The 16,960-nt window shown below is 37.8% G+C and overlaps 1 pseudogene; it reads right to left on the reverse strand.

Annotated features, from left to right (window-relative positions):
- LOC110170674 (neurotrypsin-like) overlaps window positions 1-15,809 on the reverse strand; it is a 108,784-nt pseudogene extending 92,975 nt beyond the window's left edge.
- Between the last annotated feature and the right edge of the window lie 1,151 nt (window positions 15,810-16,960).

Genomic DNA, 16,960 nt, shown 5'->3' on the forward strand with positions numbered 1-16,960 from the left:
AAATCGGATTTGGGTCACTTCAGGCTGCAGTCTGAACGTAGACAATGTGATACAAAGATTGGGTCCACGAGAACGAGACAAAATGAGATTTTGACAAAATTTCTAATAAATTAATTTTACAGTTCAGTTAAAATTTTGGCCTCACAATTGTTTATTTATGTGATTTCATAGTGCTGTTTCCAATCTAGTGTTGCTTTTTGGAACTGTAAGAGACGTAACTCACCAACGTGCAGTGTTGGGAAGGTGACTTTTAAAATATATTCCTCTACAGATTACAGATTACAGATTACAGATTACACACCCTAAAGTGTAGTTTGTAACGGAATCCATTAAATTACTTAAGGTGAGTAACGTAATCTGAATACTTTGGATCACTTGATTTGTTGTAGAGAAGCAAACACTAGGATATCGTAACAAGATGTTTAGTTTGCTAAAAGACAATAAAAAGCCCAGATTAAAAAATATTATTGATAGAGGAGAAGGAGGAGGAGACACGGTCCACACAGCGTGGTTTAGTCTTGTTAAATCCTGTTAAGTCCTATTTTAGTCCTATTTTAGTCTCGGTTTAGTTCTGGTTTTAGTTCTGTTTCAGTCCTATTTTAGTCCTATTTTAGTCTCGGTTTAGTTCTGGTTTTAGTCCTGGTTTAGTCCTATTTTAGTCCTATTTTAGTCTCGGTTTAGTTCTGGTTTTAGTCCTGGTTTAGTCCTGGTTTAGTCCTATTTTAGTCCTATTTTAGTTCTGTTTTTTTTTCTGTTTCAGTCCTATTTTAGTCCTATTTTAGTCTCAGTTTAGTTCTGGTTTTAGTCCTGGTTTAGTTCTGTTTTAGTCCTATTTTAGTTCTGTTTTTTTTTCTGTTTCAGTCCTGTTTCAGTCCTGTTTCAGTCCTGTTTTAGTCCTGGTTTAGTCCTGGTTTAGTCCTGGTTTAGTCCTGGTTTAGTCCTGGTTTAGTCCTGGTTTAGTCCTGGTTTTGTCCTGGTTTTGTCCTATTTTAGTCCTGATTTATTCCTAGTTTAGTCTGGTTTAGTCCTGGTTTGAGTGGAATTACTGAAAAAAAAACAAAAAACGGATATAGCCTAAAATGTGAAAACAGGAAAATCCCTCTGTGTAATCCATTTAATTCAACAAAGTAACTGTAATCCAATTACCACTCACTGAAACAGTAACTGTAACTGAATACAGTTACTCATAATTTGTACTCTGATTACGTAACTCCTGGTACATGTAATCTGTTACTCCCCAACACTGCCAACGTGTAACCCGTTTTTGTCCGATGCAAATGTAAAAACACAATAATTTTTCTTTTTCTGTGCACAATTTTGTGGCAATTTTGTCTCGCAAGATCTGGAAGTAAAAATATAGCCGACTGTGGAGCTTTCCTGAACCACCGAGGGATTACACAGATATGAGACCACATAAAAGAAAGAACGATTGTCTAAATAAAGAGTGTTTTTATTATCATCGTGGTATCGGAATCAGTATTGAGTGTAACAAGCAGTTCGATAGCTACAGCCATAAATTATTGCCATTTCTGTTCACTATCGCACAAACTTGTCTCCCACTTGTCATTCCTTCAGACGAAAAAGCAGCAATTCCCAGACAGCCTGTAATTTCTCTGATATAGTGTATTAAATGTGCTCCCCCAAAATGAAATAAAAAATAAAAATTACCCAATTCGTCTTCAATATCCGGGAAACGGGCCACGGCGAGATAAGAGCCGTCACCACATCCAATATCTGTGTACGAACTGTCTGGGAGGCGCTGTAGTTTCCGATAAGGCTGAAATATCGTCTGGACTAAAGTCATATGGAAGTTACAGAGACTTTTATAGTTTTTATTGGGTCTTTCTTTTCTTTAGTTTGTTCAGCGAGCAAAAAATGTAGAATGTTGAAGAAAATACTCACACTATTTTCTGATCTGTGTGGAGTTGTGTTTTGTTTGTTTCATTCACACATTTTTAACACACAAATCCTGTATATCTGTGTGTTCTTTTCTTTAACAAAAGCAGCAGGTCTCACTTGACTTTGGATGTGGAAAAAAAAAACAGTTTCTCTTTGTTTTTCGGTGCGTACACAGACAAAAAACTGTGACTTTGAGTTGACTATTCACAATAAGAAAATTCAAGACATCGGCCTCCTTCTGGATGAAAATCTCAAATTTATCGGTCACACAAAACACTTAGCGAAGAAGATTAAAACTAGTCTCAATTGCTTCTGTTTTCAAAGATATTAGACTCCAGACTTCAAAACTATTCACGAACACAATGATCTTCTCTGAAACAAACTGACCCTTAAGATCCTTGACAAAAAAACCACAAACACTGGCACCACTGCAAAAAAAACATAACCTTTTTAACTTTGAATATTTTATCAATTTTAATAATCTTAAATTCTTTTCAAGTGTCTTAACTGTGAAATACCACTGTAATCTGAATTTGCCAGGACCATAAAATGTTCACACAGAGCGAACACAAGAGGTGATGCTCGTGGTAACTGTGTTGACATTTTCACTGTTTTGATGATTAAAATGTTTGTGTTTCATATGAACTTTGCACAAGAAGTGGTTTAACTCTTTCCCCCGTGAAGACGACATTTGACGACCCCCTTGTTTCCTTAATGACGTGTTTTGACACCTCCGCTGTGTCACTAAAGACGTGAGTTGACGACGAGTTGAATAAGTTAAAGGAGTTGAATAAGTTAAATGGAAAGAAATTTGGTGCACACAGGTGAACAACAGGTAAAAACAGGTGTACACTTGGCTATACTGTATCTGGTGATATGAAATCTGTTTAAATACTTTGACAAATATATTTAAAATTTTTTTTTTATGAATATAGTACTCAGAACATGCATATATCAGATGCTGAAAGTAGTTTTTTGTTTTCGATTTTGCACCTGACCAGGTAAACTCTCATTTTCAGTGAGCTGTTATACACCTGTAAATGAGATGAATCACATTTAAACATCCATAAATGAATAGTTCAGAGTCTAAGGCAGCATGTCCAAACTATGGTCCGTGGGTCAAATGCGACCCTCAGACAAATTTTGTTTGGCCCTCATGCTTCCAGGCGAATTGGCCCAAATTACTCTGCATTAGTGTTGGGAGGTAATACAGTATTACGGTAAACCGCGGTATCAAAAAATAACAACGGTATCAGTTTCATTACCGTCATTAAAAAAAATCTGCAGCACATAAGGACCTAATATAATATTATAATTTACTGATATCTAAATGTGTTTTCTCAGCACAAATTAACGTGTGGTTGTATTTTCAATTTAATGCGATCACGATTTAACTCTAATAGTGTCTATAATGTTTCTTGGGGAGACGACGTTCGATTAGTTTCATTCCGTTGTCACGTGACGCTCATGAGGGAGACCGAGACAAGACGGCAAGTCCGGCTGCAAGAGAGTTGGTCCTAGGGCTGGGCGATATGGATCGATATATTTTGCTATATCTCGATATCTGTACAGGAAAAAATAACCCCCTAAAACGGAAAACTGCAAAAACAAATATGCCAAATTCCACAAGGTCCTTTTTTTAAAAATTAAAGTGTAAGAAGTAGGCAGTTCATATAGGAACATTTAAGATTACAAAAAACCCTAATTACATAAATAATAATTTAACTGTCAAATAAAAGAAATAAAACATATTTCCTTTGTTTCATTCATAAATAAAACAACTCAACTCAAGCTCATCTTTGCATTAACTCTGTTATCCAGAACCAGAACCATGAACTCATTTAACAGAAGAAGCTCAGGATGTTCCTTATTTTAACAGATCCATGTTCCAGCAGTGAGGAGCTATGAGGTTTAATCCCACAATCCACTGCAGATCAAACCCAACGTTTCCAAACACTTTTGTACAAGTGACACTGCAACATTGATTATTAATTAAAATCTTCTGCATAAATAGAATTTACATTACTAAACTTTACAAGACATACAGCATAACGACTCAAGAGCCACATCAGCCCGTTTGAGATTATAGTGTTAATTAGTTTATTTTATTTTTTTGCAGCTTTGCGCAGACGTTTACGTTTTACAGAAATGAAACTTAAAAAGCGCATGGCTAATTTGCATAAACAGCGCACTCCACGTGCCACTCATGCAGTTCAACTTCTTTTGGACAAAGGACATGACTCAGTGGAATATGAGGATGTGTTGCTGATGGTTTTGTCTGTAAATGGTGGAAAAGTTTCGTGGCGCTAGAAGCTTTTCACTGGCAGCAACTTTCGGCGTTCACGGCGACAGTGACGAGTGAAGGAGACACGAGCGAACAAACTCAGGGAGGCGAGGGCGCGGGCGAAGACAGAGAAGACAAACAAGCAAAGCAGCGAAATCAAAATTGAATATAAGCATCATATCGATATATACGATATGTCAGAATTCATATCGAGTTTTTAAAAAATCTCGATATATTAAAAATAGAGATATCGCCCACCCCTAGTTGCCCCCCCCCCCAAAAACAATAGCACTTCTACAATTTGGCAGCATTTTAGCTTCAGGTGCACATTTCTTTACGGTTTACAGAAACAAAACTTAAAACTGCATGGCTAATTTGCATGAACTGTAAGCGCTAATAAAAACAGCTCGCTTCTTGTGCGGATGCTGCGGCTGACGGTGAGTCTGATCTGTGCGTGTCGCGTTGGAAACAGCTCGTGTTTTAACTTTTCAGAGATTCTGGACCTGGCTCCACTGCATGTGCGTATTGTAATAAAAACCGATGGCTCATTCTAACATATTAAACATGCAAATATTTCAATTACTCACTGTATTGAGCTTCAGTCTGCGGCCCTCGATCGGCCCTCTGCTTCGTCTGTGCTTAGATATGTGGCCCTTGATGAAAAAAGTTTGGTCTAAGGTTTCCAGATGTACCAAATATGTCTGTGTTTCAATAAAGTTCATGAGTGTGAAAATCATTTATAATCACTCGTGTAAGTCTGTTTTCTTTTATGCAGTTACGCTCTATGGGTGTAGCCCTAGAATATATATGTATGGGTTGTTCCTAGTGGGCGTCCAAGGGGGAAAGAGTTAACTAAGACTTTTAGGATTTAGATTTATTTTTTATTGAATCGTATCAAATCGAAAGCTCACTGTATCGAGATATGTATCGTATTGGCAACTTCTTAATGATACCTCAGTCCTAATTCTACATCTAAATATGTGTCGAATTTAGTCTAATGCGGCACAAATGTAAAAAACTGATTTGCATTGTGTATTCTCGCTCCTCGCTCGGACGCCCTCCCTCGCTTCTGGGTGTAATTGAATCGCACACGGAGCTGTTCTGATTCTTCTTCTGCAGGATTCCAGTGTAGCGGACCAAAGCCGGACCATATGTTCACACGCTCATCTGAGGACTTCATATTAATTCGTTATTACTCAATTATCGGCCAGGCAAAACGAACATTCATCGCTTAATTATGATTCTAACTTTCTAACTCTGCTCCGTCATCTCTAATATTTTACAAAATCCCACCAGATTGGAAGGTAAAGTGTAAGTCTCGATAAACTGCATTACAAGTGTGTTTCTGGAGCTTTAAAGGTGCATTGTGTAACTTTTCTGGTGGAGGAGGGTCCGTCAAATGCTTTTCTCCATGAAGGTGTTATTGCTTTGTCTGGAATGTTTCACAGGATGGTGTTAAACCTTTATATCTTCACGGAGACAAATGTAGACCAAGTTACAGGTCAGATTTGTGGCAGGAAGGTATTTTTGAGCTATAAAACCACCTGTAATAATTTCCCCGTGTCGTCTTCTTTGCACAGAATCCAGTACTTAAATGTAAAGTGTAAAAGGGCCCAGGTCAAGCAGAAGTAAACAACAAGGCCAAAAATTCAAGTTAATGCATCTGATATAAAAATGTATTGAACAGATACATATGTACTCTAGTTTATGAAACTGTTTACCTTTTTTCTGTACCATTTTTGGTTCTAAAGTTACATATGTTTTAAACAGACCATGTATGAAACATGGAACAAAAATTATTTCCCAAATTTCAAAGACCTGAAAATCATGTAAATAAATGGATGTATTTCATCATATCTTGTGTTATTCCATCTTTGAACTGTTGATGAAGGTACATGATTTTATTTTTTTTTTTATGTATTTAAAATGATAAAAATTTGCTTGGAAGGACTGACATATTTTATAGAAATAGTTTCCTTTCATTTTAAAGTAATATTAAAGTATTAGGAAGAAAAAAGCGACAAATTACACAAAATCATGCACCTTCTACTTGTTTGCACAATTTTCCCTCTGTTACTTTTCCCTCCGTTACCATGACCTTTCTTAATAAAAAATCTCATGACTCAAAAAGTAAGAGGTTTTTCAACCTAATCTTGTACCATATGGTAGAAAACTATATGAAGCAAATATTCAAACCAGTTTGTTAAGGATATGTAAGTGAGAACCAAGAGTTATCACTGTTTGTATTTATTGCCCAAAAAGTGCTGCATATTTCATTCCCTCCATTACTGACATGAGTTTTTTACATTTTTTTTTCCTACATTCTGATACTTTACTTATTTCAATAGTCCCTCTAGTTTCTGAATAAGAGACATTTGAATGTAAAAAATCTGCCCCTGTTTCCCTCCGTTACTGCTTTACCGAACCCAAATCATAAATCACATTGCAATATTTGTCAGAAAAATAGAAATTCCTAGGGGTATAACGGTACATGTATTCGTGACGAACCTTTTCAGTACAGGACGTTCTTACATTCTTACATCGTGTTTACATTCCACCACTACATGCGCAGCTCCACAGAAGACTCGGATCTTTAATATTCACAAGGAAACTCGTCTGTGATTGGGGTGGCAGTGGTTCCTGCAGCGCTTTATAGTTAGGGCGACCACCTCGACAACAAAACTACGCAAAACTACGGTCATTGTGCCGCGGTCTTCACTTTTGCCTTTCATCGGCACAGAATCTCTGCTCACCCCCCAACCGCTGGGGACGTTGTAACTAGGGATGGGCATGATTAGTCGATTAATCGCTAATTGATCATTAAGAATTTCATCGATTACGTTCGTTTTAATCGACAAACCGAATGTAGGTTGCTGTGTGTAGCCTGACCAAACAGGGGTCCGTACATGTAGCTCTCTGCATCAGAAGGAGCGAGAAAACACAGTCGGTCAGCGTGCAACATACTGAAATGCAAATGCGAACGATGCGCAACGATGACTTGTACAAGAAATTCCACGCTTTCCGTTCCGTTCGGGACAAGTGTGAGTCCATGTGCACAGTGAACAAAGCAGCACATATGTTTCTGTGTCCAGTGGGAAAAAGTTTTACCAGGTGAGAGTCGCGCAATGTCGATGACGAGTCCCCACCTCCCTCCCCCCGTACGCTGTCCTGGTTTTGACAAACGCAAATATGGTCACACTAACCTGTATTCCACTGAGTCATGTCTTTTAATCCGACAGAAGTTGAACTGCATCAGCGACAAGAGCTGTGTTTTTATCTTCTCTTAGTTTGTGCAAATTAGTGATGCGGTTTTAAGTTTCGTTTCTGTTGCGCAAAACTGAAAAACACATTATAATGTAAACGGGCTGATGTGGCTCTAGAGTCGTTACGGTTTATATGTTGTAAAGTTAAATTTATTTATGCAGATTAGTAGTGCAGATAGTAATAATGATGATGATCATTTTAATATAAAAACGTTAATGATTAATCGATAATCGATCGTTAATTCTTCCGACGATCGATTAAGAAAATTTCATCGAATGCCCATCCCTAGTTGTAACTGCAGCAGATCTGCACTTACTGCAGACAAGTGTGGACAAGTTGTTTTTTTCTGGCTAAAACTAAGAAGACTGAATAAAACTTGGTGCTGGAACTGTTAGTGCTGCCAATACGATACATACCTCGATACATAGGCCATGATACGATACATATTTCGATACAGTGAGCTTTCGATTTGATACGATTCAATAAAAAATAAATCAAAATCCTGGATCTCTTTCCCCCTTGGACATATATTTCTAGAACTACCCATAGAGCATAATTGCATAAAAGAAAACGGACTTCCACGAGTGATTATGAATGATTTTCACACTCATGAACTTTATTGAACCGTTAGTGTTAGTGCCTTACTTTTTGAAAAGTTTTATTTACAATGAATTTGTTTTTTATAATATTTCATTCATTTGTTGCTTATTTGAGAATATTTTATTTAACTTATTAGTATTACCAAGCAGCACTTTGCATTTATTTTATTTTCACGTTTGTATAATGTAAAAACAAATTGTTAGTTTAATAAAAACACAAATAAACAACAAGCAAATGGTTTTGTACTTTGTTCCCAAACTGTACCGAAAATGAACCGAACCATGATTTTTGTGAACCGTTACACCCCTTAGAAATGAGATATTTTCCCCAAATTGTTCAGTAATCAGGATTTAATGTAGCTCAAATCAGAACGTATGAACGCAGCCAAATACGTCAGAGGAATAACTACAAAGGAAGGGAGGAAGAAGGAAGGAAGGAAGGAAGGACGCTACATGGCAAGGATTTAATGGAATAATACGGCGGCCTTGTGATCGGGCTGTTTCAATATTGATTCCTCCACTGTCGTGCCATTAGTTTAGTTTAACTTACGGCTTTAAAAGTGCATTGTGTAACTTTTTGGTTTAGTTTCTCACCAGCTTGTTTCTGTGTTTCTATGTCATTGCTCTGTCTGGAATGTTCCACAGTGTGACATTAAACATCTTTACCTTACATTTATTCAGTTACAGGCGGTTTTACAGCTCAAAAATATCTCAAACAAAACTGACCTGTAACTCGGTCTGGTTCGGTCTCCAGGAGGATAGAAAGCTTTAATGCCACACTGTGAAACATTCCGGACAAATCAATAATGTGTCCTTGAAGAAAAGACATTTAATGCTCCCTCGACCGGAAAAGTTACAAAAAATACTTGTACAAAAAAGACATACAACATTCAGTTATTTTTCACAGTAAAGATCAATTTCTGTCATTTCTTTACAACTATAGACTTAACCTCCTCTGTATTTTCTACTACTGCAGCCTGGTGCTTCGCCAGTGTTTTCTTTTTTAGCTCCTATAATTTACTGTACCTGCTTAAAGGTTGTATGGAGGATTTTTTTTAGTTTCAAACTGTCAGTGAAAGATTAAAATACCATTACAGAGACGCAGCAGCTTTGTAATTATGATGACCAAAAAAAAAAGAAAGAAAATCTATCAACTGTGGACGTGTTGAGGCCAGATAAACATCAGCCAATAGAAAACGAGGCTCCCTCATTTTCTATTGGCTGTTAGGTTGTCAATCAAACTCCCTAGTGTAACTGACTCGTCGGCGCGCGGGGATTACGTGGTTTACGCAGCGGTTCTTAGAGGCTTTTTCGAACTGTCGCTTCCTCACATTTCGCACAAAGTTTGTCGCGACGGCGGACGAGAATCCACGACCGGTTCGCCGCAAAAGAAAGTCCGTTTTTGAGGTCGCTGAAAGAAGAAGAGATGGGGAAAAGGAGCAAAGCCAAACTGAGGTGATTCTTGGAGATCTCGTCCAGCGATGGCGCGACCGAAGCAGACGAAGGGTCTAAAAACTGACGCGTCGGTCGCTGAATTACTTCTAGACAGGAAACTTCAACAGTAATTCTGAACGCGCACAAGGACTGTCGCTGTATTTTCTCTTCCCTTAAAAAAATCCTCTATACAACCTTTAAATCCAAAGCACAGGTTTCAGCTTCCTCTATATCAGAACTGGGCTTTGTGCAGCTCCCCGACCACATAAGCCTTTTGTTTGACTTTGATCATCTCGTTTAAGCTCATTCGGGATTACAAAATAAACATATTTTATCATTTTACCTCATGCATGGACTAAAGCTGCATTGGTTTTATTTCAGACGTGTTTTTTAATGATGTTTTTTGTAAGGCAACGTTACTTTTTCATTGCTTAGTCTCACCAGCTCGTCAAAACAATTATATTTACTGCTTTTTATAAAGAAATACAATTAATATTACGCAGAATTGAGTTAAATATTTTGGCCTGGCCCTCCACAATATTTTCTGTTTCTCATGTGGCCCCATGGAAAAAAATATATATAATTGCCCTCCCCTGTATGTCTGTGCAATTAATTGAATTTTGATCACGATTTAGATTTTTGTGTGTCAAATGATCTCAACTCATATAACTGAGTTGAGTTAAAGCTTAAGAAAGTTTATTATTGGGGTAAAAATATAAATAAGTATATTTGTTTGATTTTTTTAAATACAGAGATTGTGGTTGTGAGATTATGGTTAACTCAGTTATCATCAACCATTCCCTTGGAAAAATTGACTTATGAACGAAATGGCAAACAAGATATGTTCTGGAAAATATGGACACCTGTACACATATATTTAAATATGTAATTTATACTTTTTTTTTTTTTATTGTTATTATTATTTTTTTATTTTTATTTTTTATTATTATTATTTTTTATTTTATTTTATTTTTTTATTTTTTCTTAATTTATTTATATATTTTTGAATGTATTTGTTATGGGTGAGTGTTTGAGTGTGTGCGTTTATGTGTATGTATGTAAATGTATGTCATTTGTATATATTAATGTAATTATGTTATTTTTTTTATTATTATTTTCTGGTCAATATTATTATCATTATTATTATTATTATTATTTTTTTTTTTTTCCTTTTTCTTTTCAGCGTCTGTTAAGGGTGGGTGTGGGGAGGTTGAATTGGGGTTTGGGAATGGGGAGGAGGGGGTTTAAATGTGGCATTTGCACACTTGTATATTTTGTGGCATTTTTGTGTGGCCGTAAGACCACAATATTAAAAAAAAAAAATCAAAAATTAAATAAAATATATATGAAAAAAAAATACAGAGATTGTGGAACAGCAGGATATATAGTTTATTTTGGATACATTTATGTTTTTCCATGTCTTATTTCATGTTCAAAGTTTATTTTATTTATTCATTTTATGTTTTATACATCGCAAAACTGCTCTAAGGTTCATATCTGTAGCCTGAATTTGTTTTCAATTTAAAAGTTTTGCGTAAATTATCAATAACAACGTGTTATTTTAGAGAGAAATGCTGAATAAATTCATCGTGTAACTAAAAAATAATCTTTTGAATAATCGTGATCATGATTTTTTTCCATAATCGAGCAGCTCTACACTCCTGCTCTCTTTATATATGCAACATTTTGAGAGTTTTGTTCCCATTTAAAATGTATAATATTTACTTTTAAATTATTAATCGCAGTGGCAGTGGTCTTAGTTTCTCATCATTCTCAAACTGTAAACAGCTAATATAGTTCTTAGGGTTGCAACGATATTCAAATCTCTCTGTACGATATTATCACGATATACATCTCACGGTACGATATTTCTTGCGATATTTTGAAGAAGCTGATATAATTGTAGATGGGACACTCTTTTTGCTTTTAAAATACCTTGACAAGATTTTGTTGTGAGTTATTTCCATCATAATCCCAAGAATTCAAGTCAAAAACATATTTCTTCATGTTGTCTGCGCTGAAATGAATCATGGGAGATGTAGTTTTTGATGTTTATCAGCTGTTACTGCGATTAATTGGCTGATTTTACACACAAGCTACAGCAAAAATACCTACGTTTAAATCATAAAATCGTCAAAATCGGTAAGAAATAAGCTGTAGAAACAATCTTACTTCATGTTCTCTGTAGTTTTTGATGTTTATCAGCTGTTTCTACTATAAAACCATGCATTTAAGCAAAGAAACTTATAATTCGATATATTGCGACAGCCCACGATATTATTGTGAGACTTTTGATGATATGATATCACGATATTTCGGTTATTGTTACATCCCTAACGGGGTTACGGGGTGCCCAAGACCGATACAGAGCTACAAATATGGGATAATTGCACAAAAGCGATTAATTGTCTGATTTTACGCACAAGCAACGTGGTCTTGGCTTTACCTTTGCACGCGCTACAGCAAAAATACCCACGTTTAAATCACAAATATGTCAAAATCGTAAAGAAATAAGCTGTAAAAACAATCTTACTTCATGTTGTCTGTAGTTTTTGATGTTTATCAGCTGTTTCTACTATAAAACCATGCATTTAAGCAAAGAAACTTGTAATTCGATATATTGCGACAGCCCACGATGTTATTGTGAGACTTTAGATGATACGATATCACGATATTTCGGTTATTGTTACATCCCTATTATTTCTACTGTGTGTGTATTAGTAGTTTTAATAACATTTGGGATTATATTTTAACTATAACATGGCCGATATTGCGATATTATCTAATCTATATATTATAATGTTTGCTCATAAAAAAACAGACCTGGAGTTGTGTTTTGTTTCATTCACACGTTTAACACAAAAATCTTGCACATTTGGGCTGCATTCTTTTCTTCGATGATAATTTCAGCCCTGGAATCACAAATCTCTTCTGAACTAAAGCTGCTAACTTGAAAACTACCACCACATGACATCACAAGGTGGAGGTTTTTTGCATTTTGAGCTTTGAAGACGTAAACAGACTCATAAACCAGGACTGTGAATGAAACAAAACACAACTCCGTGGGTGTTTTTGAAGAGGCACATGGCTTAAATCTCAATTCAGAGTCAATTTTGTGTCATATTTGACCTTTAAATAAGAAAATAAGAAACGTTTTACTATGAAACGTGAACACAACCAGAAAACTGGGTTAAAAAATGAAGCCAAAACCTGATCCAGACCCACGAAACGCCTCACAAAACACGAAACCAACCTGGATTACTCCCCTGCACGCTGTATTTCACGTGTTATTGATGATTTGGCGTTGTTTTTGCGCACGATAACGCTTCACTCCTTATAGAAAACCATATAGGAACTAGTAGGAGGCACCTGCTAGCTGAGCACAGCGCGCCCCCCCTTGGTTCTGAGTGACTGGTTTTGACTGTATCCAACCGCCCGTGTGGTGTCCGTGCCCAAACAACCACGGGGAAAACGCTCCAATCACGCCCTCCCGTCATGATACCCCACCGGGAGGGAGCCAAAGTGGGGTTACGGGGTGCCCAAGACCGATACAGAGCTACAAATATGGGATAATTGCACAAAAGCGATTAATTGGCTGATTTTACGCACAAGCAACGTGGTCTTGGCTTTACCTTTGCACGCGCTACAGCAAAAATACCCACGTTTAAATCATAAATATGTCAAAATCGGAAAGAAATAAGCTGTAAAAACAATCTTACTTCATGTTGTTTGTAGTTTTTGATGTTTATCAGCTGTTTCTACTATAAAACCATGCATTTAAGCAAAGAAACTTGTAATTCGATATATTGCGACAGCCCACGATATTATTGTGAGACTTTAGATGATACGATATCACGATATTTCGGTTATTGTTACATCCCTAATATTTCTACTGTGTGTGTATTAGTAGTTTTGATAACATTTGCGATTATATTTTAACTATAACATGGCCGATATTGCGATATTATCTAATCTATATTATAATGTTTGCTCATAAAAAACAGACCTGGAGTTGGGTTTTGTTTCATTCACACACGTTTAACACAAAAATCTTGCACATTTGGGCTGCGTTCTTTTTTTCGATGATAATTTTAGCCCTGGAATCACAAATCTCTTCTGAACTAAAGCTGCTAACTTGAAAACTACCACCACATGACATCACAAGGTGGAGGTTTTTTGCATTTTGAGCTTTGGAGACGTAAACAGACTCATAAACCAGGACTGTGAATGAAACAAAACACAACTCCGTGGGTGTTTTTGAAGAGGCACATGGCTTAAATCTCAATTCAGAGTCAATTTTGTGCAATATTTGACCTTTAAATAAGAAAATAAGAAACGTTTTACTATGAAACGTGAACACAACCAGAAAATTGGGTTAAAAAATGAAGCCAAAACCTGATCCAGACCCACGAAACGCCTCACAAAACACGAAACCAACCTGGATTACTCCCCTGCACGCTGTATTTCACGTGTTATTGATGATTTGGCGTTGTTTTTGCGCACGATAACGCTTCACTCCTTATAGAAAACCATATAGGAACTAGTAGGAGGCACCTGCTAGCTGAGCACAGCGCGCCCCCCTTGGTTCTGAGTGACTGGTTTTGACTGTATCCAACCGCCCGTGTGGTGTCCGTGCCCAAACAACCACGGGGAAAACGCTCCAATCACGCCCTCCCGTCATGATACCCCACCGGGAGGGAGCCAAAGTGGGGTTACGGGGTGCCCAAGACCGATACAGAGCTACAAATATGGGATAATTGCACAAAAGCGATTAATTGGCTGATTTTACGCACAAGCAACGTGGTCTTGGCTTTACCTTTGCACGCGCTACAGCAAAAATACCCACGTTTAAATCACAAATATGTCAAAATCGTAAAAAAATAAGCTGTAAAAACAATCTTACTTCATGTTGTTTGTAGTTTTTGATGTTTATCAGCTGTTTCTACTATAAAACCATGCATTTAAGCAAAGAAACTTGATAATTCGATATATTGCGACAGCCCACGATATTATTGTGAGACTTTTGACGATACGATATCACGATATTTCGGTTATTGTTACATCCCTAATATTTCTACTGTGTGTGTATTAGTAGTTTTGATAACATTTGCGATTATATTTTAACTATAACATGGCCGATATTGCGATATTATCTAATCTATATTATAATGTTTGCTCATAAAAAACAGACCTGGAGTTGGGTTTTGTTTCATTCACACACGTTTAACACACAAATGTTGTACATTTGGGCTGCGTTCTTTTCTTCGATGATAATTTAAGCCCTGGATTTGCAAATCTCTTCTGAATTAAAGCTGCTAACTTGAAAACTACCACCACATGACATCACAAGGTGGAGGTTTTTTGCATTTTGAGCTTTGAAGACGTAAACAGACTCATAAACCAGGACTGTGAATGAAACAAAACACAACTCCGTGGGTGTTTTTGAAGAGGCACATGGCTTAAATCTCAATTCAGAGTCAATTTTGTGCAATATTTGACCTTTAAATAAGAAAATAAGAAACGTTTTACTATGAAACGTGAACACAACCAGAAAATTGGGTTAAAAAATGAAGCCAAAACCTGATCCAGACCCACCAAACGCCTCACAAAACACGAAACCAACCTGGATTACTCCCCTGCACGCTGTATTTCACGTGTTATTGATGATTTGGCGTTGTTTTTGCGCACGATAACGCTTCACTCCTTATAGAAAACCATATAGGAACTAGTAGGAGGCACCTGCTAGCTGAGCACAGCGCGCCCCCCTTGGTTCTGAGTGACTGGTTTTGACTGTATCCAACCGCCCGTGTGGTGTCCGTGCCCAAACAACCACGGGGAAAACGCTCCAATCACGCCCTCCCGTCATGATACCCCACCGGGAGGGAGCCAAAGTGGGGTTACGGGGTGCCCAAGACCGATACAGAGCTACAAATCTGGGATAATTGCACAAAAGCGATTAATTGGCTGATTTTACGCACAAGCAACGTGGTCTTGGCTTTACCTTTGCACGCGCTACAGCAAAAATACCCACGTTTAAATCACAAATATGTCAAAATCGGTAAGAAATAAGCTGTGCAAACAATGTTCAGGAGGTTACGCACGGTTCTTACCTCCGCCAGCGACGGCATCCACAGACACACGCTCCCGAACAAAAGCAACATTTCCCGGCTGCAGCGACGCATCCTTCCCGCCCAGTGCGTGGTGGTTCCGGTGGTTCCGGTGCTCCCGTACGGCGCGTCAGAGTCCCGCTACTCCCATTTTCTGGTGCCTGGAAGCGGGTGGGGATGCTAAGGTAGTCCGGCTAGAGCTCCGTGGATGTTTTCGCGGCTGGAGGAGAGCGGGAGGTGGGTGGATGTTGGAGGAGAGGAGGAATAAAAAGGGTGCGGCACGAAAAAAAGAGCGACATAAACCAATCCTGTGAAATTGTTGAGGTTTGCAAAACGACCCCCCCTATCTCTCTCTCTCTCTTTCTCCTCTTCATTCACTCCCTCTCTTTCTCCCTCCTCTTCGTTCACTCCCTCTCTCTTTCTCAAATGTTATTGGATAAATGATGAATCACCGGTGCGCATTGGCTTAAGGAAATGTAAACCAGAAATGTTTGGTGTAAGGCTGGTTTAGTCTTATTTATTCATGTAGGCTTTTATTTATTCATGGACATATTTTAATATCTTAATAGTTATAGTTACAGCTTTTTCACTGCATAACTTCCTTGTGTCTTTATCAGTAGCTGCACTTTGTTTCACTTCATGTTTAATTTCTATCAAAATCTGAAAACAAATGCTACAAAAATGAGCAGTGTCATTTTCTTAAAGGGACAATATTACACTATTTTGTGACCTGTGTTATAATGTTGTTTCCTCTTCACAAACAGAGCTGGAGTTGTATGAGCAAAATGTTAGTCAGGCTGACGCCACCTAGTGCCTCCGCTCAGTTTAATTTCTCTCCAGCGACTAGGTCAGAAGTCAGAATACACTAGACCAGGGGTGTCAAATATATGGCGCGGGGGCCAGATCTGGCCCTCCAAGACCTTTAATCTGGCCCTCTGCTGATTTTCTACTCAAATATTTTATTTATATTTTCTATTAAAATATTGGTAATTTTCTGCATTGCTGAGCACAGCAGCGTCTCCAGCGTCTCTGTACGTGGCCCCTCCCACCAGAGCAGCACAAATGAAGACTTGTCTCTTTCCAAACGCTCTTAAAGGACGATCGTTTTGACTGTTGACCGTGACACCCTCATCAGAAAAATGTCAAAAATGAGAAAAGTGGAGCCGAGTGCAGGATTTTCCAAGAAAACTGAACTTATTCCTGTTTGCATACAAGTTAACCCATTGACGCAGGATGCTGCGCAGCGCAGCGCTGAGTCCCCTGTCCGGATTGTCTGGCAATCAGCGTAACTGGTAAAGGCGGGGCCACACCTGGAAGCATGGGGGGCGTGTCCTCCTCTCGCTTCCATTCACTCCCATAGAAAGACACAAAAC

This window comes from Boleophthalmus pectinirostris, unplaced genomic scaffold (genome assembly GCF_026225935.1).
Source record: "Boleophthalmus pectinirostris isolate CB_2022bp ecotype Guang Dong unplaced genomic scaffold, ASM2622593v1 HiC_scaffold_14, whole genome shotgun sequence".
NCBI classification, from domain to species: domain Eukaryota; kingdom Metazoa; phylum Chordata; class Actinopteri; order Gobiiformes; family Gobiidae; genus Boleophthalmus; species Boleophthalmus pectinirostris.